Below are 24,888 nucleotides of genomic sequence, written 5' to 3' on the forward strand. Positions count from 1 at the left end.
ATTTTGCTGTCACTACCACAGGGGCATGGATCGCTTTACTTGTAATATCAAAAAACCAGGGGTCTCCTTTTTAGTAGAGGAGACCCCTATTTCTTAATATTACAAGTAAAGCGATCCATGCCCCTGTGGTCACTTCAACCTTACTTAAGAAAAAATATCCACGCCTGGTTTTTCAAAGAAATTGCATGTCTTCTGTTATTCGAACATAATCTGGACATAAAACGAAATCCATTGGACAATACCGACAGAGGAAAGATTTGTGGTAAAAACGGTACAGACCATGAATTTCATGTTTGTTTAAGCGTCCCCTTGGTAAAACACTATTTTGAGAGAGAAATACAAGAAAAATAACCCTGCTGTATTTAAGTTGACAAGACTCTCATCAGTTATAAAGTTAAATATATCTTTGATCTTGAAATCGTTTGTAAGCAGCAGGTAAGTGTTTCTTAGAACATGTTTTACTGTGTTTATATGTCTCTGTTTTGTACAGTACAGCCGTAGTTTGATATGCTAGTGTTCTACAATTTATAGTTCTGTTGGGCTACTTTTACTTACATCATTTGTACAAACTTTTTAGATACTTGTTTTCTGAAGAGCCTAATATGGAAATCGGTGGTCGGGTGGTGCAGTGGATAGCGCACTTGCCTTTTGCCAAGACGGCCGGGGTTCCATTCCCCGATAGGACGTAAAAGGGTAGGGGGGTCACCTGACTGATCACGTGGGGTTATCCGGGTACTCAGGTTTCCTCCCACATTAACATCCCCTTCCGCGCGCTTACATCAAGAGTGGTTAATATAATTTGAAATATCTTGTTTCATAATTGTTGTAAAATAAATAGGTTTTTTTTGGAAATCTTTTGCTCGTTTGCATATCGTAAAATGTGTGCAATATTAATTACAATTTTCGGATGAATATCAATATTTTATAATCGAAATTATCACAACAAATGTATTTTATATAATGTACTGTATATGTTGCTTATGATGGGCTTATAGATGTAACCGATGAAATATAATAGTAAAGGAGTTGACCGGGATGTTGGAGAGATTCCGTTCTTTGACGGAATTGGCCGAAATGCTGCGATAGTTGCGGTCTTTGAGGGAGTTGACCGGGATGTTGCGATAGATTCCGTTCTTTGACGGAATATGAAGATTAGGTAAATTATGTGCTCAAAGATGTGAGAAAATATGCCTTATTTTGTTCAACACGCCTCGGCTTGTTTATTAGACGCGAATTTAATTGTATTTTTGTTTATTGAATTTACGTTTTGTTTATTGAGATTCTCTTTACAGACACTGAGTGATGATAAGAGGATTGTTTTTAACTGTCCATCAACACAATAAACGTAATGGCCATGCGGTTACAATTATGATAAATGGTACGTGTGCCAAGGGAGATACTGAGGTAGCAAATTGTAAACAGGTCAAAAATTAAAGCTCATAATTATTTTAAAGTGAGCTGCACACCCAGTTTGGGGTTCTTGGAAAATCCCAAGATTTTTGCATAAGTGGGAAGAGATGTCGCCTTTTACGACATGTATTGGGATACAGCAGTCTATTCTTTCCCCGGACCTGTTAAGATAGTGTGGCAATGTCGTAAGAATGAAAACCAGGGGTCCTTGGGTACATATTGGAGGCTTCCACTGCAAGGACTTCATTGGTCGACCAGGTACCGAATACTATATATAGCACAGTGTATGTTATATACGTAAGTACGATTCTCTGTAATAACCCGGTATTAGAGGTCAAAGGTGAAGGATAAGCCCGGCGTATCTAATAACTAATAAGACACTTCATTTCAGCGACGAAATCAGAAGAGTTGTGATAAGCAACAACAACAACAAAACATTGACAGGTGTGACGGACATCCCCCCAATAATGGGGAGGAGACTTTATCACGCTCCCTATCAGGGGCCGGGCAAGTATTGGTTCCTTATCGCCACTGCTGGGTCAATATTGCACAAATACAAGAAAGGTCTTAGACTGTATAAACAGAAGCAATGTGACACCTAAATACGGCCCATTCTTTCTTACATTGACACTAATCTATGGAATGTCAATTTTGGGACATCCAGTGTTATTGTTCCGGGAATCTCCTGTATCGGGTCGAAATATTACATTGTGTGTCCTTGATAAATGAGATCGAAACACAAATAAAGGTCGAGTGATTGACAAGGAATACAGAGAGATACGATGTTCATGGGAAATATTATAATAGTTTATTTCAAATTATACACGAAAACGTTAAAATTACAAAACAGTGACGTATTTCGATATCATAGAAAAGTTAATTTGCTCCAAAATAGGACAGATGTTTATCTGGTGTAATATACAGACAGGAGACGTCCGTCTCCAGTTGGCATTAAACACAGGCACATGTTTCCATGAAAAGTAAGGATTGTATACTACCTTGAATTTCGACATGAACCTCCTTTTCAGAAGAGATCCTGTTAATATCTTTGAGGAATAGCAAGTTTACTGTTACTGACCCAATGATACTGTAAAAAATACAAATTGATAGGCCTAACACAAGTGCAATTGCATATTTGCCTATTAACTCTTTCGAAGGGAGATCACTCTAACGTAAAATCGCTGGTATAATGTACAGTATTAAACATAAATATTTCCTTTTGATTTGTATTGACACTATACAAATCTACAAATTATACCTCAGATTTGGAGAAAACACATAATTCTCATGTAATTTTATTTTCAAGTATTAAAATATATCAGAATATTAAGTGTAAACTTTTGTTAATAATGATAGTCCTGTAACTTGGGAAAGAATAGCAAAATGATGACGGGCGTTATGGCGGTTTTTTCTGCAATTTTACAAACTTGTTGAAAATTAGGGGACTATTATAGTAAACATGTAGTGTGCTACCCATTTCGAATACAGGGTTACCAGAAATTGTGATTGGATTGAAAGTATGAACTTGAAAGCGTCGAGAAAATGTTTCAGACATACAATCTGTGTGGGTTTTTTTTTATCAAAGTGTTAAACCATTACTTTGAATGTACAGGATCGGTAATCCAGTAATGGGAATGTTTACGCAATTACTTTCAGGTGCATAAAGTAAGGTTTACCGGACCCAGTGATACAGTGCACGTGTTGTGTCTAACGTCCTTGTGTAAGCCGGAGCGCTAACAAGGACTATTTGAACTGCAAAACTTTTGCATCTCCTTTAAACATAACCTCTTACTTAAACTAAATCTAGACACAGAACCAGACGGGGAGGGGGTTACATTGGGTAAATAGACGATTGATGGGACAACCCCAATTTTACGAACACTTATAACCTTAAGGAATTCTTCAATTTAAGTTTCACCATAAGCTGGGCAATTATTCAAAGTGAAGAAAACTGGGGGGTTTTCCCCTGAGACCAATTATATTTTCATATGAAAAAAAATGAAAAAAAAGGTATTTCCTTAAGTCAGAGACGTATTATACGTCTCTGCTTAAGTTAAGAAAAAAGGCTTAAAATTCGGGTCTTGGTGTCCCATTCTTCTTTTAATCTGCTCATTATACTGGTGTGTCGCATGAAGCACACATCCGTATAGGGAGCAAATGAAAATTGCGAACTTTTAATTAGAATGAATATTTGACATTCTAGTTAGGAAGACCTAATCAAATTTGACCTTTTGCCTCTGAAAGACGGAGTAGGTGTAGTCAAAGCATAAACTTAACATAATTATTTGGGCATATTCAAGTTATTTTGAAAACATCCTGAAAAACAATTGCGTAATCATTTTAAGAATTTGTGCTCAATCAATTAAACTTAATATCTTTGAACGATTCTGATAAAAAAAATAAAGCGGCTACCTGTTTTAAGACAGCTTTAATATTTCACAGAGTTAAATGCATTCATCATTAAAATACTAAAATTCCAAGAGAAATTTATAACTGAAGATGTATTTTAACGGAAATCATTTGCATTTGATGATGTTAAAATATTAAAATACAGTTCCGTTCACGCTTTTCATAGTTCAGAAGTTTCATGTTTCAAATCACGAATGAATATTTTCTAATGAATCGCAAAAGAATAACATGCGTGTTTTTTCTGCGTACATGTCTCACGTAAATCGTTTCTTACAAATCTCAATTGAATTACTTGATGCAAATCTCGAGTGATTTGTTTCACACAAATCCCACTTTCAAATCCCACCTGCAAATACCAATAAAAGTATTCCATACAAAACTCATTTGAAATGCTCCTATTAAATCTAAATTGAATTAGTTCCATATAAAACCTATTAATTAGAACTGTTTCACGTAAATTTCAACTAAATTGTTTTATGCAAATCTCAAATAATTGTTTCACCCCAATCTCTGCTGAATTGTCAAATTCGTGATTCATCCAACTATAAATTATGCTACGAGTTTGATATGCGTCACAATCTTACAAAGCCATGATTACTCCTAGCACCAACGTTTTAGATGTTAGACAGTTATGAAATTCTTATTACTGAGATATTTCTTGTAAATATATTGGTGGCGATGAAAGATTGTATCGGGGAACCACATCCCCCCAAAAAAATATTAAAAGAAATGGAATGAAAGGAGATCACAGAAAACTTAAATGATACAGGACCATCAGTTAATGAAAATATTTTGATATAATATCACACCATTATTTTCGTAGATTTTCCCCCTTATTAAATTATTATTTGAATCAGCTTTTCTATTATCTTTATCAAAATTAATTTTATAAATTCATAAAAAAAACCTTGAATGTCAGTCTGTCTCCATCAAAGTTAATACTTTAGATGATAGTAATTATTTAATGTATGTTAAGTGTGTATGGACATAGTGTGAAACCACGTACATCGTGTATAACAATGTTATTACTGACGAGAAGGGCCATGTAGGATCTATATGTAATAACTTGTATACTTTATCCTTGCTCAATTTTTGTCGAAAATTGTGTTTAAATTGAAGTAATCGAAATAAACAATGATCTTCGAGTTGTTCATAAAAAAAATAGAGTAGGACATTTTCTCCAAAAATATTATGTGACGTAAACAACGTATTTTCCTTTGTTTTATAAGTAAAATATATTTGATTTTATAATTATAACGTTCAAATGTTCTTTATACAGGAACGGCAAAAAATAGAATATAACATACACTGATTTATAACAGTGAATTAATTCCACCAAAAAACTGAAAGGCAACCCCTGGCCGTAATATAGACAATCCTGAGTGATATTGATCTTTTAAGAAAATTTCCATAATAATATCGTAGGAACATTTTGAAGTCGTATCCGAAAAAAAACTCACCCCGAAAAAAATCTGTACGCGCGAGGTCCACTTTGCGTGAATGGTATACAACACTAGCATGTCTCACTTAGAAACTGGGAAAATCACAACCTACCGTTATTCACAAGACTCAGCCAGACGCCCTGTCGAAAACGTGATAAATTATATTTTAGATCGAAGTACTCCTCTATTTTCCACAAACAACATATATCGCCCGAACAATAATTCTTATGTTCTGTTACTTATCGCAGGGAATTCTCATTTCAACTGCGTTATTTTTATCAGATTTTCCCCGTTCTTCTTTAATGTACACTTGTAATAAATATTTCTATATTTAATACTGGCTTAGAATATTGTATGTTTCTCCAGTTCGCTTTATGTATCTATTCAATGTACCTGAAGTAAGAATGTTCGACATTTTGTTCTCGCGTTCAGCGTGTTATCCACAATCTCCCATGTCACACTTCCCGTTTCTTCATACTAGCTATATAGTATTTTTTTCGATTTCCACTCTACCGTCTTTAGTTTATATTAGATCATATACTACTATTTAAGTGTACTTGCTAATTGCTAGGTCCGAACAAAACTTAGGTTAAACTCATACGTAAATTGCGTTTATAATAAAAATATAGTAATATAAATGATCTATTAGTCATACCAAATTGATGAATCTTATTCCGAATATGCTTTTATGATATTCGTGAAACTTGCGCCCGATTATTTTCCTGTTATATTACAATAAAATATGTGTGGTTTCAATAGATATATGATCAAATTGGAGTGCTGAAACTCAAAAGAAAAGATACTGCAATCCTATCGAAATTTTGTTTCATTATTTTTTAACTTGTCAACTATTGCCAACCCATTCAAATTCATTTACTAGATTTTGCAAGTTTGATCCAGGCTAAAGTAATTGTAAAACAATTAACCTTGTACTAATTAAAATCATCAGAAAGGACAATGTTGTATTTGTTTATGAATGTGTTATTATTGATGAATGTGTCATGCTATGATTTTTATCTCACAACCTCATCAATAATCGGACATTTATCCTGTGGTAAATTGCCAATAAACGGACATTTATACTGTGGTAAATCGTCAATAAACGGACATTTATACGGTGGTAAATCGTCAATTAACGGGCATTTGGACTGTGGTAAATTGCCAATAAACGGACATTTATACTGTGGTAAATCGTCAATAAACGGACATTTATACTGTGGTAAATCACACAATTATACTGTGTTCAATCGCCAAAAAACGGACATTTACGCGGTGGTAAGTTGCTAATTAACGGGTTTTTAAACAGTGGTAAATCACCAATTAACGGACATTTATACTGTGGTAAATCGTCAGAAAACGGACATTTATACTGAGGTAAATCACCAATAATCGGACATTTATACTGAGGTGAATCACCAATAAACTAAACGGACATTTATAATATGGTAACTCGGACATTTATACCGAGGTAAATCGCCATTGAACGGCATTTATACTGTGGTAAATCCAATAAACGGCTTTTTATACTGTGGTAAATCGTCAATAAACGGACATTTATATTGTGGTAAATCGTCAATAAATGGACATTTATATTGTGGTAAATCGTCAATAATCGGACATTTATATTGTGGTTAATCGTCAATAAACGGACATTTATATTGTGGTAAATCGTCAATAATCGGACATTTGTACTGAGGTAAATCGTCAATAAATTGACATTTATACTGTGGTAAATTGCATATAAATGGGTAAATAGCGTCGGCTAAATATCTGTTAATTTAACAGACCCTACTTTAAATATGATTTATGTTTGATAACTAGATAAACAATTTATGTATAATTATTACTCTTTAATTTCATCGCCATAGCATAGTTGGATACATGTTTATCAAACAATAAGGTGTAATGTAGATTTATAAACTGTGAAATGTACAGGTTTGTGTAGGTCACGGCTACTGGCACTGTGCTATTATAGATTACATCTTATTTCATCTACAATGATCGCGGTAACTCATATTATCACGAAAATGTTACCGATAATTATTAATAATGCCAACGTAACACAAAATCTTTGAAAGAAAACTGTTTCTTATTTGGTGTTGTAAGTTCAACCTATGACATCATCAACATGTAATATAATATAAATCGATATTAAATTGATGAATTAGGATAGTAAATAACTTGATCTATAAATAATTCGAACCGCAATTTATGTTACTAATTTGCGATCCTTTTCTTTCATATTTCCATTCTTTTGAATCCTTAGTAGAATTGTAGAATACTAAATTTATTAATAATGTAAATAAATTTTAAAATAATAGCCTATATTCAATCATTTAAAACTTACCTTGATTTTAATGGAGAAAATATTGAGCGTCTGAAATTTCAAAAATAATCCAGGAATATTGGCCGTAGTCCGCGCGAGTTCACCACAGCCTGTATAGTTGAGTAACTCGTATGACTATATGTGTGTCTAGGAGGTAGGATCCCCTTGTTTTAAATCTGACTTGGAAGGGCGGTATGACATCTAACTGATAACAGGAAAGTCTCCAACCCGAGATAACAACTCCATAGAGAGTGTATATATCTTAATACCTGATACCGGCCGGGTGTCAATATGGCAAAGCTATTGTTTATAAAAGGTGTACAGCACGCCAGTAATTTAATCAGAGGTTTGACAGATACTGGTAAATGTCACATACAATCTGAATTCTACAAAATACTCTGTTGTAACTGTTTTTTACATTAAAGTTTTTCCATAGAAAAAGCATTACTGAAGAAAGAAGTTATGTGAAGGAAATTTTCTGTAACTGTTGTAACTAACTTTTTTTTTCATTTAAGCTTTTCCATAGAAAAGCATCATTGAAGAAAAGCATAATTGAAGAAAAAAATTCCGTAGGCATGCCTGTCTAAGGAAATGTAAAGTTAAAATTTCCTAAAGTTACAGTGAAGGAACGTTCGTGACTCGGAGCCATATCAGATTGTTATGTTTAATAATATTGTGTACAGTCTGATTTCAATTAAATCAGTTTTCTTGTGCTCAATTACATGGAAAACTCATCCTCGAAATTCAAGGGTTCCGCTCGCGAGGCACATACAGAGGATATGTGCCGCATCGTGCCGAAGTTATCGCGGTTTCCCCAAATTTATTCTAAATTTCATGCATTTTGACATTCTTTCCTTGGAATTATATGGGGCTAACTATACTGGCCTGCCATTGAAACAAAAATTCACATACCTTTCTTTTCATATATTTTTGTTTTCGAGGTATGAAAAGTTAATCCGATGAAATTGATTTTACTACGCCATTTTGTTCTTTGTCTTACAAAATGAAATTTTAATTCCGAGAAAAATCACAATATTTTGCAAATCATTCCACGGCAAAATACGAAAAAAAATGTCAAAAAGAACATCGGTTAATTCTCTTTCAGGGTGTCCAATTTCATTTCAGTGGCGCAATAATTGGCTCCAGGAAAATTCATTGAAAAACGAAAGAGATGCATGAAATAGAGAGTAAATCCGGGCAAATCGTGAATACTTCTGCTACGATGCTGTACATCGATGGAAATATCGCCATCACTGATGATGTATAGATTTTTTAGATTAAAGCTCAGGCATCAATATATATATTAGTATATAATACTATTTAATAATATATTAGTATAAACAATATCGTATTTAATGATCCAACATACTCATAACATGAATACGATTTCAGTAGAATCGGAAAGAAGCTTATAGACCTCATACACGTTCAATTCTGTCGGGATAAACCATGATGCAGCATGCATTTATACGTCTGGATTGGAAAAACATATTTGAAATTTTGAATTTAGATGTTGCTAAAAGTAAATATCGATAACAACGTGAACCGTAGCCACTTGTTTCAAACTTTTTAATTCAAATTTTCGATTTCTTGATAAATTGAACAAATATGACTTTTTACTTCTGGTAATTTTGAATTTATTTACTTTCAGTTATACAAATTATGAAAATATCATAGATTTTAATTCAACCTTAACGTGTCGCTTTTAATTTTCTTAGGACGTCATTTTATGCCCATATTATTTCTCAGTAGAAGTATGTTACATGTACATACTTCTCTCTTTTAAAGATATCGATAAAGTCTGGCCTTGTGGGATATAGCAAGTATTTGGTTCCTCCCAACAGGCCTATTTCCCCCGGACTCGCTTAGGGAAATAGACCTAGTCTTTACTTAGCACACGAACTTTAAATAACAATATCTTAATGTGAATTTCAAAAAAATCCACCGAGAACTATGTCTACTATTACGATTTGCGCTGTTGTCTAAATATCAATAACAACTTAATTGAATCAGGTCATTAAAACAACCTAATTAAAACCCCATCTATTATCTTGACGAGGGAGTTAGTCTGCATCCCCCGGAAACTGCCGAGGGAGTTAGGCTGCAAAGGAGTTTAGTTATTGTACTAATACATAGTTGAAACAGGACCAACTCCCTATATAACGAAGTCATGACAAAAGCGGTGATAAAGTCAATTTAACGAAATACTTTTCATCGAGCAAGTTAAGAAGTCACGGTTAAACAAGGGTCAATGGAATTCAACGCTTTATAAATCAAGGATGTTGTTCCCCCTTAGGGTAGAAGGGTGCTGCCCGAAGGGGAAATAGGAATTAATATCTAAAAGAATATTGCTCGTATATATACGTGAAGGAAGGATGACCTATCATTGGTACGAGTGTGAAAAGTCGGCATAAATAAAAGGTTCGACTTCTCCGAATCAGAGTGTCGGGCTCAGAGGAGGAAATAGAATGCATTTCGATTTCTTCTCCATATGTAAAAGTCTAATGGTAACAAACATTGGTAAGCATTTCGGGTAAATTTGAAATCCGTAATGTCCGCATTTTCTATTTCTCATTTTCACTTAGGCTGGTTTCGACAAAACTTCAAACAAATTTAATATAATAGCCCTGACTAAGAACTGCCATGTTTCTAATCAATTCACAATTAAAGACGGTCACCTGCTCCCTAACCGACTTTAGTCATATTATTTTTTTCTCAAATTCTCAACTACTACCAAGCCCATGGTAACCAAACTTGAATAAATGGTAGGTGCTGATAGTTTTTGGACCGATTTAAAATTTTAAAAAACCTAACTAGATACCGTTTCCTCTGATTGACTGATATATTATATTATTAACTCATTCTCAGTAACAGCTGACAATTTAACCCAACATATTCTGATAGGCAGTCATTATCCTTACTAATGGTTATTTAACCCAAGATTGCCACAATGGTCTCAAGTTAGCGGGAGCTATTTCTTATTGACTCTCTTTGTGTACCAAAACATATGGGAACAAATTCAATATTAATAAACCAGACAGGGCCGTCACGACCTGGATGTTTCTAGTGAATGTGTTCGGCCTTTATTTCTTGTTTAAATGGTTGAGTTCGATAACTGACAGACACACAGATGGCAAAAAGAATTGGACAAACATGGACCACGTGTGTTGGCGCATACAGTGAGAGTATTCCCAATCCTGTTTGTTCTAAGTTTAGATATTTTATTGGTTCGAGCTGGAAGCACTTCTATATTATTTTATACTTACAAGTAACAGTGAAATTCTTTTGCTAAGTCAAAGCAAGCACTTTGGACTAGGACGTCTGTTATGAAGGTTTTTAGTTAAGTAGCGTTAAACAACAAAATCATTTTAAAGCAATATTGACTGTAACATTTGAAAAAAATACACCTGTTTAAATGGCAAATGTTTTAACATGAAAACCCCATATAGAGTTAGATCAAGCCAGTGCCTGATTTTCTATTAATAGTAACGTGACCTTGACCTATGATGGTTTGACTTGAAAATCAATTCCAAACAAATCACTAGATCTCTGTATTGAAGAAATGAAAAAAGTGATAGTTACCTTGACCTTTACATTTTGACCTTTAGAAAAATATCAGGTACGTCATACATTGGCAACATGATAAACAATCACAAGCCGAATCACTTTTAACAAGAAATTAAAGTGCTTGAAAACCGAGTTTGATTAACCAAATTGTACTCAATTCAATGCGCAGAAACCGGTCTCATACCAGTTACCTTGACCTTTAACTATTTGACCCGAGTTACCAAAGCGAGATCTTTTGACAACAAAGCCAGGTATGAAATTTGAGTTTGATCGACTGCTTGGAACTCAAGTTATCGTACGGAAAATGATCTTCTATTAACAATATTAACATTCTCGACATTTGATTTTTTTATTTGGACACTATGCCTTTGCTGTTTGTGTGAGACATCATCAATAAGCCAGAGACCATTTGAGATGTACTCGTCTTTACCATATTGCAGCAATCACTCAAATAACCCGTCTTAGTTGTCAAGACATGTATATTATATGATAAAAGTATGAAATACCTATTATCATAGGCGTATAATTCGGTTGGCATCGGCGTTTGTTTGTATGAGAACGGATACGTGCCACTCGTCATAACTTGGCAGATTCCGTACCTACAGCCGAGGTTAGCCAAATGGGGTACGTGCCGCCGAGTAGAAAGATTCCTGAGAAAGGAGAAAAGAAAAGCTCGCATCGGAGGAACTTTGTATGATCAAATGAAAATGTATGTACATGTTTTACAGAGGAGAATATTAAAGATATTTAATCAAAAAACATGAAAGGGGCATTGATATCGAAATCGCTAGAATGAATTGAGAAAGTGAAATATATATCTATATAATGTATATATCAAAGTGTACATTTCCCACGGTCTGGTCGTTATCTTTGAACATCAATAAAACAGCTATCGTTGATTACAGAAGTATAATTAAGGAAATACAATCGACTGTTGTCTGAGAGCCCTGCCGGAGCTCACTGTTTGATGTGTGGGACCTCGAGTGGTCATTTTCCCGGCTTCCCCATCCGTCTCTGGAATGTCGAGTTATCATAGTGTGGCTCCACATCTGATAGCGACAGACCCAGGGTAGCTAATTAATTCAAACGCTTTGTTGCACTGGACAACTGGAATCGTCCCCGCCAATGTTGTCCAATCTCGGGGGATTGTGAGCGGCAGGAGGCCTCTTTGGCTCGACACTTCAGCTGGGATCGTCTAATTTTTGCCAGACTCCCGGCTGACGGGCACGGAACGTCCGGAATGCTTGCGGTTCGCGTATCGATAATCGGTAGGTGGACATTTGGACGCAAATCCACGGAAGATCGTGGGAATAAAAATACTGGCTTTGTCGTAAAGAATAACACAGATAAGTTGCCCACAAGATTTGACCACTAAGCGTTGATACGCAGTCCGAGGTGTCACCACCGTATATTATTGATAGTACTTTTGATATAGATAATCTGCCTGTTCAACTTTCTAATGATAAAGTCATACTGAATCACTTAAACCAGTATACGCCCACCACAAACAAAATAGCATTAACTTTGCAGTTCTTATTATGAAAAAGGTCAATAATTTAGAACGATTTGTGTTTAACTGATAAAATCAGAAGATTTAAACGCAGTTTTGAATTATCTTGTAAGCTCACGAAACATTATTTAACATTTAAAATAAAAACAAGAGAATATCGAAGTGTTAACAAAACCATAATTCGAACTCAAAATCGATACAACTAGAGCAAAATACGAACAAATGAGAGATTTAAATGGAGACCATTAAACAGTACATAGGGAATAAGACCAGGTGTTCCGGAAGTGTAAGCGTCTTCTGCTTCTTCAGCGACACCCGGTATATAACAAATCAAAGCCGAAACCATGTAATGGCACGTCCTCACATCGAGAACTGGGTTAGTGACAACAAGACCAAAAGGCACTTTAATGAGCATTAGCAAAAACAACTTATCTATAGTCTTCATCGACCGACCTCTTCGGAAACCCTGTGCTATGTGTTTGTCCGACGTCTTTATTAGTACTTGTACTTCAAAATGTTCAACAATTTAGAACGAGAGAAAATTACCCGGGGATAATGTGATTTTAACAGAAAAACACAACGAGTACCCATAATTCCACTAGAGTTAAAATATCTCTAATATCTAGAAATGGATGGAAACGCCTCAATGTATTATTAATGGGTTGTCTTCCCTTTCTAATTTCAGTTTTACTTTAGGTTTAACTTATAACAGGAGATGATGTCCCTAATTAAACTTGGAGAGGGAGTCATAGGAGAACTTCGTTTCTTAGACAATTGTTCCTGGGGCCAAGTACTAACCCGCCGGCCCGCTCGGTGGATCGGAATCGATGCCCTACCCACAGAGGGACGTGTGACCTACTGTGCCAAGGTAAGTTATGACGTCATGACATACAATGATGATTATCGAAAACTTTTTGGCAATAATAGTTATCATCAAAACGTACTATAAAAACTCTCCTAAGAAAAGTAAAACGGATTCCGTTAGTCAGTCATTCGGCTATGATTTATATTCCGCAAATAGGGGTCGGAAGTGCTAGCCTTTCTCTTGTTTAAATATGTTGGAAACCTGTCAGAAAAACGGCTAACTTTAAACTCAATTAAGCAAGTCGGTAACTCGATTATTTCTTCCCATATTTAAAATCTACATACAAATTGCAAGAACAGAATGAATCGAACCATCTTCAGTCATTTTTTGAATGTAGGCAAGTATCGGGCATTAATTTGACATACTTATGCGCCTTTGTGAATACAGCATTTTGCCTGATCTTTGACCCCTGTTTAGGTTTTACGTTTAGATCAAGTTAATACAGTAAGTACTCCAGCTTTGATCACTCAGCTTCACATACTAGTGCGCCTCGTTGAATACAACATGTTGCATGACAATTTTGTCACCTTGACCCGAACTTATGACCTTGACCTCTATGATCTTGCTAATATTTTGCGTTTATGTCTGGACCCGTTATATATATGTAATTAAACGCTTCCCATGTCTTACAAACACATTTTTAGTTAACGTTTATGGCGTGAAACGGTATTTGGCAACGATACCAAGGGCAATAACTCTCGCCGACTGTGTCGTCTCTGATAAATAAGGTTTGGTCATAGGAAAAAACGTAAGAAATTGTTTTAGAAGGTACATGTAACATCGACGAGGGGAAAAGGAATCTACGTGGGTAATATGTATCAGTGTTTCCTGCCTAAAACAAATTAATTTGATTTAATCTGTCGTTTCCTGCCATTATTACGACTGGCGACATAATGATATTTTTATCTGAGAAACACACACATATAATATGTATATACCATCGTTAGGGATGGCATTTTACCGAATTTTGATTTAAACTCGGAAAGCGTCTATTATTACTCTCTACACATTAGGATAGGTCCAAACATCCCAACTTTGACAGAATTATCTGGTCGCTTTGAGAAACACAACCGTAAACCGCATTCGTCGCATTCATAGAAAAGGTTACGGATGCTGAAATGTATTTTTTGTCTTGTAAAAGGAAACAACATCGGCTGGAACAGATTAAAATACATAGACCGTAGGTAAGTTCCCTAAACAAGTTCTTGACATTATCTATACGTAACACGATCAATCATATCGCCTCTCTGTGATTAAACGTCCAATCGATTGACGGTATAATCGCCACCGTCAACAAGCACGGGTGTAGGTAACGTTGTGGTGACTCACTACAATTTCTAATTAATGCCACACTCCATATAAATGACACTCCGATAGACTCGAGATTAATTTAATGAAAATTAAAACCCAAGTAGGCAGCTAGTTTTTACCGTTGTGAGTAATCAAACTGGAAACACGACTGCGGCACGTGAACGGGGACAGGAGATTGGAAAGTCGGTTTGTGCTGAATCATTTTGAATCATTTATGTATACATTTTATCGGGTACATACCCCCGCAATACATTCCATTCCGTCCCATCACTGGACTGTTGTACGCATTGTTTAATTTATCTTGTTTCTCACGAGGTTATCTAAAGGACTCGGCAGTGGTCTTTACAGACTTGTTATATTATCGTATCTCGTATCGTATCGTATCGTGTGTCATTTTAAAACGGTCGTATTAAAATCGAAATCAATGATCATATAAAAAGGTATTTTTAAAATTATTTATTATTATAATAGATGAAGCAAAAAACTTTAGATCCCTTTTTTTTGCTAATCCTTTCTATTTGTTTAATTTTATCAAAAGGTCATCAGTGCTTTCATGTATATGCATGCGCTTTGTTTAAACATAAGAAATGGGAAGATATTTCCAACGTAAAGATAGCCCACACATCTACGCGAGGTCGCTTTGCTGTTTATACATAAATAGATCTGTTTTATTCGTGTTGCACCATCATTATTTCTAAATTTTTAAATGGGACTGGTCCAGTGATGCATTTAGGATTTATTTAAATAGGAACCCCGAACTTATAAAGTTTTGTGTAAAATTGCGAGAATGCGTTCGAGAGACGTGATTAAAAAAAAAAAATGTTCGGAAATGGAAGATGCTCCCTGGTTCATTGGAACCTCCACTGATAGAGCAAAATCTGTCAAAGGGGAGATAACTCGTGAATGCTAGCAACGATATACACAGAGTTCTGATTTTCGTCTTACTTAATCAAACCATAGGCCTTCGTTTTGACACAATGTGTAAATAATAGTTATTATTTAGTTTAATGAAAAATAAGTATAGAAAGCAACTATAGGAAAAGAACATTTTAGTTGGCAAGTCGATCAAAACACAACGAAATGGCTTCAAAGCGGCCCACAGAGTGTTTTTCCCTGCGCTACATGTGGTAGCCGTTTGGATTTTCCCTGACTCATTTTTATACGCCCGTCAAATTTGACGGGAGTATTATGGTATGGCGTTGTCCGTTCGTCCGTTCGTCCGTCGGTCCGTCCGTCCGTCCGGCGTAAACTTTTGTTTGTCCGGCAATCTCCTCCTACATTTTTCGACTGATCTCTTTGAAACTTGGTTTACATTATAATCATGATATGAGGTTGTGTCTCCCTTAAAAGAATTTTGATTTGACGATTTTTGCAAAAGTTATTGCCCTTTGTTTATTTCAGTATTTGATTTTTGTCCGGCAATCTCCTCCTACATTTTTCAATTGATCTCTTTGAAACTTGTTGTACATGATCATCATGATATGATGTTGTGTCTCCCTTAAAAGAATTTTGATTTGACGATTGTTGCAAAAGTTATTGCCCTTTGTTTATTTCAGTATTTGATTTTTGTCCGGCAATCTCCTCCTACATTTTTCAATGGATCTCTTTGAAACTTGTTGTACATGATCATCATGATATGAGGTTGTGTCTCCCTTAAAAGAATTTTGATTTGACGATTTTTGCAAAAGTTATTGCCCTTTGTTTATTTCAGTATTTGAGTTTTGTCTGGCAATCTCCTCCTACACTTTTCAACGGATCTCTTTGAAACTTGGTATACATTATAATCATGATGTGAAGTCGTGTCTCCTTAAAACAAAATTTGATTCGACGATTTTTGCAAAAGTTATTGCCCTTTGTTCATTTCAGTATTTGATTTTTTTGTCCGGAGATCTTCTCCTACATTTTTTGACAGATTTCTTTGAAACTTAGTACGGTAAATAATCATAATATGTTGTTGTGTTTCCTTGAAAAGAATTTTGATTCGACGATTTTTGCAAAAGTTATTGCCCATTGTTCATTTCAGTATTTGAAATTTTTATCCAGAAATTTTCTCCTACATTTTTATAGCATGTCAGCTAACTACTCTTTGAATGATGCATATCTTATTTCAATGTAAGAAAGTATTTAACACTATATGGCATTCGACGGGCGTATATATTGTTCCGCCCGCGGTACTCTTGTTTAAAATCACTTACTGATCGTGCTTTGCGGCCAAAGAACTTTTACATAGGGTATACTTATAATACTGCAATAATTTACCTCAAAGTTTGAGTGGGGAATCTATTTAAGCTTCCACTTTTTTCCGCCATCCCATTACACAATGTATTTTTGTTATAATTATGTCGACTAGTTGAATCAAAAATACTTTTTAAACTACCGTTTCGATGAAATTAAGAAATATTTAGTGACACACTAATCCAGAGTGTTGTACCTATTCAAACCCCGAAGGTGCTTTCATAATTAAAAGAAAATATTGCGACGACACAATTAAAAATATAACCAGCAACCTCTAACATGAATAACAATGGTTTGAACACACACTTTGAAATAGAGTTTCTGACGATAATTATTTTGATAAAGAAACATCAACAGTGATTAAGGACGATTATCACTTTGATATGAAAGTGTTTGTACTTATTTGAAAGTTTTATTTTCAATTATGAGGGAGTTTTTATAATGAAAAACATAAAATCACTACAAAATTTATAATTTACAAACTAGTACTAAGTACTTAAGGATTACGGAAGTAAATTACATCAAAACATGTCTATACAATCCCGTAATGGCAAACCATATCACAGTGGTCGTACATGTAGTTTATGTCAAGCTTATAGTTTCAGAACTCATTAATTTGTGGAAATAACATTGATTTATTTTCAGCGCTTCTTATTTTACCTGACCATAGCCATTTTTAATCGAATTATCGGATCAACAGCAATGTTTATGGAAATTTTATAATTATGACCTTTTCATCCCTTTAACACAAGAAACGGTGAATACTAGGCATTACGTGCGGTATATTAAATATGGATCCTTATTCATCGATTAATCGATAAACAAGTATAATAAACCGGAAGTGTGATACTGGAGTTGGTGTTTTATTAGAATAATGTTTTCATGAAAGTAATTCACCATTTCTTGAGTAGCTCAGGGGATCGACTTAAGGGTTAAATGATGATAAGATAGCCCACTAAGGCAGTTGAAACCTTACCATGAAAATTATGATAACTTGTTTTCTGAGTATTTCAATAGTCATATACGTTTTCAGGATGGTATATCATCCAAGTTTGGATGCTAATATAAGAAATTATTTCACTGGCTCAGAATGATTGGTCCTTGCAAAATGAAAGGTTCACAGAGAAATAACAGTTGGGTCATACAGGTGATACAGTTGTATGTCTGCGAATCATCCGTTCACGAGATATAGGTGCTATATTACATGTCTCAGAATCATCCGTTCACGAGATATAGGTGCTTTATTACATGTCTCCGAATCTTGATATCGACACCCAATGCATACCTAAAGACAGTTGTTAATTATAGACTGGGGAAAGTTATAGACAGTTGGTAGTTATATACTGTTGGTAGTTATAGACAGTTGGTAGTTATAGACTGTTGATAGTTATAGACAGTTGATAGTTATAGACAGTTGATAGTTATAGACTGGTGGTAGTTATAGACAGTTGGTAGTTATAGACAGTTGGTAGTTATAGACTGTTGATAGTTATAGACAGTTGATAGTTATAGACAGTTGGTAGTTATATACTGTTGGTAGTTATAGACAGTTGGTAGTTATAGACAGTTGGTAGTTATAGACAGTTGATAGTTATAGACAGTTGGTAGTTATAGACAGTTGGTAGTTATAGACTGTTGGTAGTTATAGACAGTTGATAGTTATAGACTGGTGGTAGTTATAGACATTTGATAGTTATAGACAGTTGGTAGTTATAGACTGTTGGTAGTTATAGACTGGTGGTAGTTATAGACTGTTGGTAGTTATAGACAGTTGGTAGTTATAGACAGTTGGTAGTTATAGACAGTTGATAGTTATAGACTGGTGGTAGTTATAGACAGTTGATAGTTATAGACAGTTGGTAGTTATAGACTGTTGGTAGTTATAGACAGTTGGTAGTTATAGACAGTTGGTAGTTATAGACTGGTGGTAGTTATAGACTGTTGGTAGTTATAGACAGTTGGTAGTTATAGACAGTTGGTAGTTATAGACAGTTGATAGTTATAGACTGGTGGTAGTTATAGACAGTTGATAGTTATAGACAGTTGGTAGTTATAGACTGTTGGTAGTTATAGACAGTTGGTAGTTATAGACAGTTGGTAGTTATAGACAGTTGGTAGTTATAGACAGTTGGTAGTTATAGACATTTGGTAGTTATAGACATTTGGTAGTTATAGACAGTTGATAGTTATAGACAGTTGGTAGTTATAGACTGTTGATAGTTATAGACTGGTGGTAATTATAGACTGTTGGTAGTTATAGACAGTTGATAGTTATAGACTGGTGGTAGTTATAGACTGTTGGTAGTTATAGACAGTTGATAGTTATAGACAGGTGGTAGTTATAGACAGTTGGTAGTTATAGACTGTTGGTAGTTTTAGACAGTTGGCAGTTATAGACAGTTGGTAGTTATAGACTGGTGGTAGTTTTAGACTGGTAGTAGTTATAGACTGGTAGTAGTTATAGACAGTTGGTAGTTATAGACTGGTAGTAGTTATAGACAGTTGGTAGTTATAGACTGGTGGTAGTTATAGACAGTTGGTAGTTATAGACAGGCGGTAGTTATAGACAGGTAGTAGTTATATACAGAGGGATGCTATAGAAAGGCGGTAGTTATAGACAGGTGTTAGTTAAAGACAGGTGATAATTATAGACATGTGGTAGTTATATACAGAGGGATGTTATAAACAGGTGGTAGATATATACAGAGGGATGTTATAGACAGGTGTTAGTTATAGACATGTGGTAGTTATATACAGAGGAATGTTATAAACAGGTGTTAGTTATATACATGTGGTAGTTATACACAGAGGGATGTTATAAACAGGTGTTAGTTATAGACATGTGGTAGTTATATACAGAGGGATGTTATAAACATGTGGTAGATATATACAGAGGGATGTTATAAACAGGTGTTAGTTATAGACATGTGGTAGTTATATACAGAGGGATGTTATAAACATGTGGTAGATATACACAGAGGGATGTTATAAACAGGTGTTAGTTATAGACATGTGGTAGTTATATACAGAGGGATGTTATAAACATGTGGTAGATATAAACAGAGGGATGTTATAAACATGTGGTAGATATACACAGAGGGATGTTATAAACAGGTGTTTGTTATAGACATGTGGTAGTTATATACAGAGGGATGTTATAGACAGGTGGTAGTTATAAACATGTGGTAGATATACACAGAGGGATGTTATAAACAGGTGTTTGTTATAGACATGTGGTAGTTATATACAGAGGGATGTTATAAACATGTGGTAGACATACACAGAGGGATGTTATAGACAGGTGTTAGTTATAGACATGTGGTAGTTATATACAGAGGGATGTTATAAACATGTGGTAGATATACACAGAGGGATGTTATAAACAGGTGGTTGTTATAAATCTGGTATGTATGTGCATTTCAAAAGTTTGTGTGTAGAGTACAATTATTACCGCCACCATGAATACACTGTGTTACTAGTGTTCCAATTAAATCTATACTTAGTGTACATTGTTACATAGGATAATGACACAAACAGTTGTACTCCACAAACTATTTCCGTTTGCCAACTTATATAAGTTAATTGATTCAATTCCCCGATTGCGTCACCTTGGCGTAGTGCAGTATTCCATAAACACGTGCGCGGGACGCCAATGACTGTTACGCGATATTAGTGCCAACATTTCCTATATTCATAAATTACACTGACAGCTATCTTGGACTATTGTCAACAAAGTGTAAAACGGTTGTAGGTGCCAAGGCGTCATATTGACCTCTGTTTGATGTATCAATGATCGAACCCTGGCCAGAGTTTCCTATGTCCGTAGCACTCGGCATGTCGCATCACTGCCCCCCGTCCCCGCCGTGACCAAAGTGTACACGACATTTGTATAGGTATACTGTACGCTGTATACACTAGATCATGACTGGCATTCTAGATCAGGGATACCGTAATAACCTGCTTTGAAGTTGTGTATAACAAATTAATCGATTTGTTTGAAATATATTCATCTGGATGAGGAGATTGTTCGATATAGATTAACACGTTACAGTTGACCAATTTACATTTGTAAAGGCGCCTATATTGAACAGCACGTTGCGACTCATATGCATAAAAGGGCGATTTAATTTCGGGTTGGAGGACTTACCTTGCTTTCCGTCACTGCCGACTTCATGCATATCTTCGACCAAAAGTTCAGAAATCTGTTTTGAGCTGCTCATCTTGAAAAAAAATCGACCGTTTTCTGGAGCGTTGGAAAATACCGAAATAAATTATATTCTAGCGACGTTATGTTACACCGTACCCGACAGCGGAAAGCTACATCTTAACATTTAGTCTGAAGTGCCCGAAAAATTCTTCCCGTGATTTACATTTGAACGGTACAACGCCAAATATACGATTGCCATCACTGCGATAATGTTATATTGCATCGGACTTTCATACACCAGTTAAAAATGTTTGTTTCAAAACAAAATCGTACATTTTTGTCAATTTAAGTACTTTTTATTCATACATGTATTAGACTATTTCCAAGCAGAACCACTGTGGGGCTGAGGTTTTTAACATTTCGTAAAAATGAATCATCAAAAGTTCAAAGTGTTTTTGTTCGAAAAAAAGACACATGCCAACTTGCATATTTCTATATAATACGTCTTCCCCTTATCCATATGTGTGAAATCTGTATTAAGCTCTCAATAAAAATGTATTACAAAGGATAAAAGTAGTCTGTAAATAGAGGCGATCATTTTTAATGAGAATGATCTCTCGAACAGGTTCGACTGTTGTGGCCCTCGTTTGATTTGCATTCCTTATCAGTCAAAATCAAAATACAACGACGGTCACGAAACTCATTGCCATTTTCCTCTATCACCAAAATGAAACGTGCCACTATTAAGAGTTTCAGCCTCCTCCGATCACAATATTCTGGAAAATGTGGTTACTTTTATGTGGTGAGAGTTCAATCTTTAACTCAAGTTTAAAAATTGGAGCTCATAATCTGGCAGCGTTGACATGACATTTGCTTATTCAAGACGGGACAAAAGCTACTGTAACATCCCAAAGTGAAGTTGAGTCACAAGACATGTATCCCTATAACCACCGTGCTATAACACGACACAGTCATTGAATATGGACACAAATGTCTCGAAATGTTAAAGATTGACGGGATAAAAGGCTTGTGAAACAGCTCGAATGAAACTTTTATTGCTGTATGCTACTTCCTGCCAAAACGATTCTGATTAACTATGGTTTTGGGGGAAAAGGTGATTTTTTTTTTATTAAATTTATGTTTACATTGAACTGAAATGATTTGAAACCTTGTTTACAGCTATTTTTTTCATGGTCAAAACAATATTTAGTGTCTTCGTAAGGCCCATTTCTCATTCATCCTCCATGTTTCCGTTCAAAAGTTCAGCAGACGCCAAACTTTCTAACATGACTGCTTCTTTTTGCAGACGACACTATCCGGAAACCAAAATTAACACACTTACGCATGCTCGTCAGCATCGGCGTTATATCCTCGAAACACTATCATACCTGTTTGATTGACATGCGATATCCAGTTCAGGCGTTTGAGAACGGTCCTGATAGGCTACAGCATCCGAAGGCCAATTATTGTCATTACCGTGATGATGTTACATTTCAGATTGACATGAATACATTGCAACATACTTTCGTACACCCGTTGAAAATATTTGTTTCAAAACAAACCGAAATAGTTGTCGATTTCTAAAGCCTTCTATTATGATTTTTCCCAGCGGAACTTTTATGGACAACTTCTATAACTTCAGAGGTTCGTCACATTTCGTAAAATATAAATCCGCAAAAGTTCAAACTGTTGATATTTGGAAACAAGGAAACGGGACAACATATTTCATAGCATACATTGTAGGTCTTCCCCAATACTATCTGCATTAAGTTCTCAATTGAAATGTAATTACATTTACGCCATTACAGTGAAACCACTTAAGGGGAGGCTAAAGTGGTCTGTAAACAGAGACGAAGTCTTCATAATTTTTTAACGAGAATAAGGAAGAATTTCTTGACATGGGTTATATCTCGAGCAGATTCGGCTTTTGTGGATTAATACTTATCTCTCTACATATTGCCATATATGGTCATCGACGCTATGTATTTGTTCAGTATGGTATTAAAATAATGTCTTAACAAAACGCGATTTAAAAAATATCAGAAACGTTTTAGCTTTACAAGTTTTGCTTTGATTTGCATCTTTCTCATAAGTATAAGACACAATATAACGGAAGTCATTGCCATTTCCCAATTTTACCAGAATGAAATGTGCCATCATAAAGAATTGTCTGCCTCATCCGATCACACTACTCTGGAAACGAAGCTTCTTGTAATGATGATACCTTCATCTTCAATTTGAGTTTAGAAATTGGAGGTTAGAACATGACGCTGTTGATGTGGTCCACGCCAATTAAAGACGGAACTAATACTACTGTAATATTCCAATGTGAAGTTGAGTCAAAAGACATGAATCCCAATTGTAATAAGACAACGTCATGGGATTTGAGCCCAAATGTGTCGAAATGTTGGAAATTGACGGAATAAAAGTATTTTGAAACAAACTCCTATGGACTTTTTATTACTGTATTCTACTTACTGTCTGAACGATTCTGATAAACCATGGTTTTCGAAAAAGGAAGAAAGTGATCTTATATGCAATATGAAAAATTTAAAACATTCAAAGCAAATGGAAATTCTTACTTTCAAAAGTTTTTCATTGTCAGAACGTTGTTTGGTATCTTATTTCGGCCCTTTCTCATTCTTCCTCCATTTTCACTGTTCAAAACTTCAGCGGACACCAATTTTTCTAATATGGCTGCCTTTATTTTGCAGACGACACTTTTCGGAAACCAAAATTGACAAACTCGCGCATGCTCGGCAGCAATGAAATCATATTCTCGAAAACCATTGGTTAGCTGTGCATGAAACAAGATCACGCCACTTTGATTGACATGTGATATGCATTTCGGGGCGTGGTTTAGGCGTTTGTGAACGATACTGATTGGTTAGAGCACCCAACGGGCGATCGTCATCACCTTGATTCAGATTGACAGAAATGTATTGCATCAGACTTTTGTATGTTTATATCAAAACAAAATCGGGTTTGTAAATATGAAATACGTTTCATCGTTACTCCTAGCCAAACTGTCCCAATTTGGATAGGGCTCCATATTAATTAGTAGCGTGCACCATGACGTGTTATCGATATCAAGAATAACGTTCATCGCTGATGTTTCTGTATCACTTATTCCTATAATGTACATTTCATCTATTAATTATTATGTTATGCTTACGAAATGCTATGTTAGCGAACAGATCCACGATTTCTTTTTGTAGGGTGGCCAGATAGCTCAGTGTAAACTGCACTGGCCTTTCACCAAGACGGCCGGGGTTAGACTCGATAAGACATGAAAAGGTATGGGGTCCCTTGCACCAACACGTGTTTTTTTCAGGGTTCTCCGGTTGTCAGAGAGAGAGAGTAAGCTGGAAATCTCCGTCAGCACCCCCTTATTTAAAAAAAATACAGCTTATCCCCGCGCCACATATGTTAAATTGTCTCTAAAAGGCAACTTTAAAGTGTTATCTTACTGAAATGTCAATAACCTAGACACGGCAGCAGGGTACTCCAGTCGGTCACATTATACACGGACAACTGTCTAACAATGGGTAACTATGGAGGCACTGCCGAAATATAAAGTGTAAGTAGAAGAGGAAACAGTACAAAACGTCCCTAGTGCAGGAGGGAGGGAGGGGTGTGTTGCAGATCAATTTGCCCTCCCCCCCC

General features: G+C 35.4%; 2 protein-coding genes across 3 annotated transcripts in view; one reads left to right on the forward strand and one right to left on the reverse strand.

The window, feature by feature from the left end:
- Nucleotides 1–23,898, reverse strand: part of LOC110455689 — a 38,234-nt gene extending 14,336 nt beyond the window's left edge. Inside the window, exon 1 of one of the 2 annotated variants that reach the window (XM_021505968.1) lies at nt 23,805–23,898. The gene's annotated coding sequence lies outside the window, so the exon portion shown is untranslated. Of the gene's footprint in view, nt 1–7,608; nt 7,745–23,804 lie in introns of those variants that run through there. The other variant, XM_021505966.1, reaches the window with a different exon arrangement.
- A 550-nt stretch (nt 23,899–24,448) lies between these two features.
- The window catches only part of LOC110455692, a 5,836-nt gene continuing 5,396 nt past the window's right edge, over nt 24,449–24,888 (forward strand). Inside the window, exon 1 of the mRNA XM_021505971.1 lies at nt 24,449–24,519. The gene's annotated coding sequence lies outside the window, so the exon portion shown is untranslated. The remainder of the gene's footprint in view (nt 24,520–24,888) is intronic.

The sequence above is a fragment of the Mizuhopecten yessoensis genome, unplaced genomic scaffold, assembly GCF_002113885.1.
Source record: "Mizuhopecten yessoensis strain PY_sf001 unplaced genomic scaffold, ASM211388v2 scaffold8361, whole genome shotgun sequence".
In the NCBI taxonomy this organism is placed as follows: domain Eukaryota; kingdom Metazoa; phylum Mollusca; class Bivalvia; order Pectinida; family Pectinidae; genus Mizuhopecten; species Mizuhopecten yessoensis.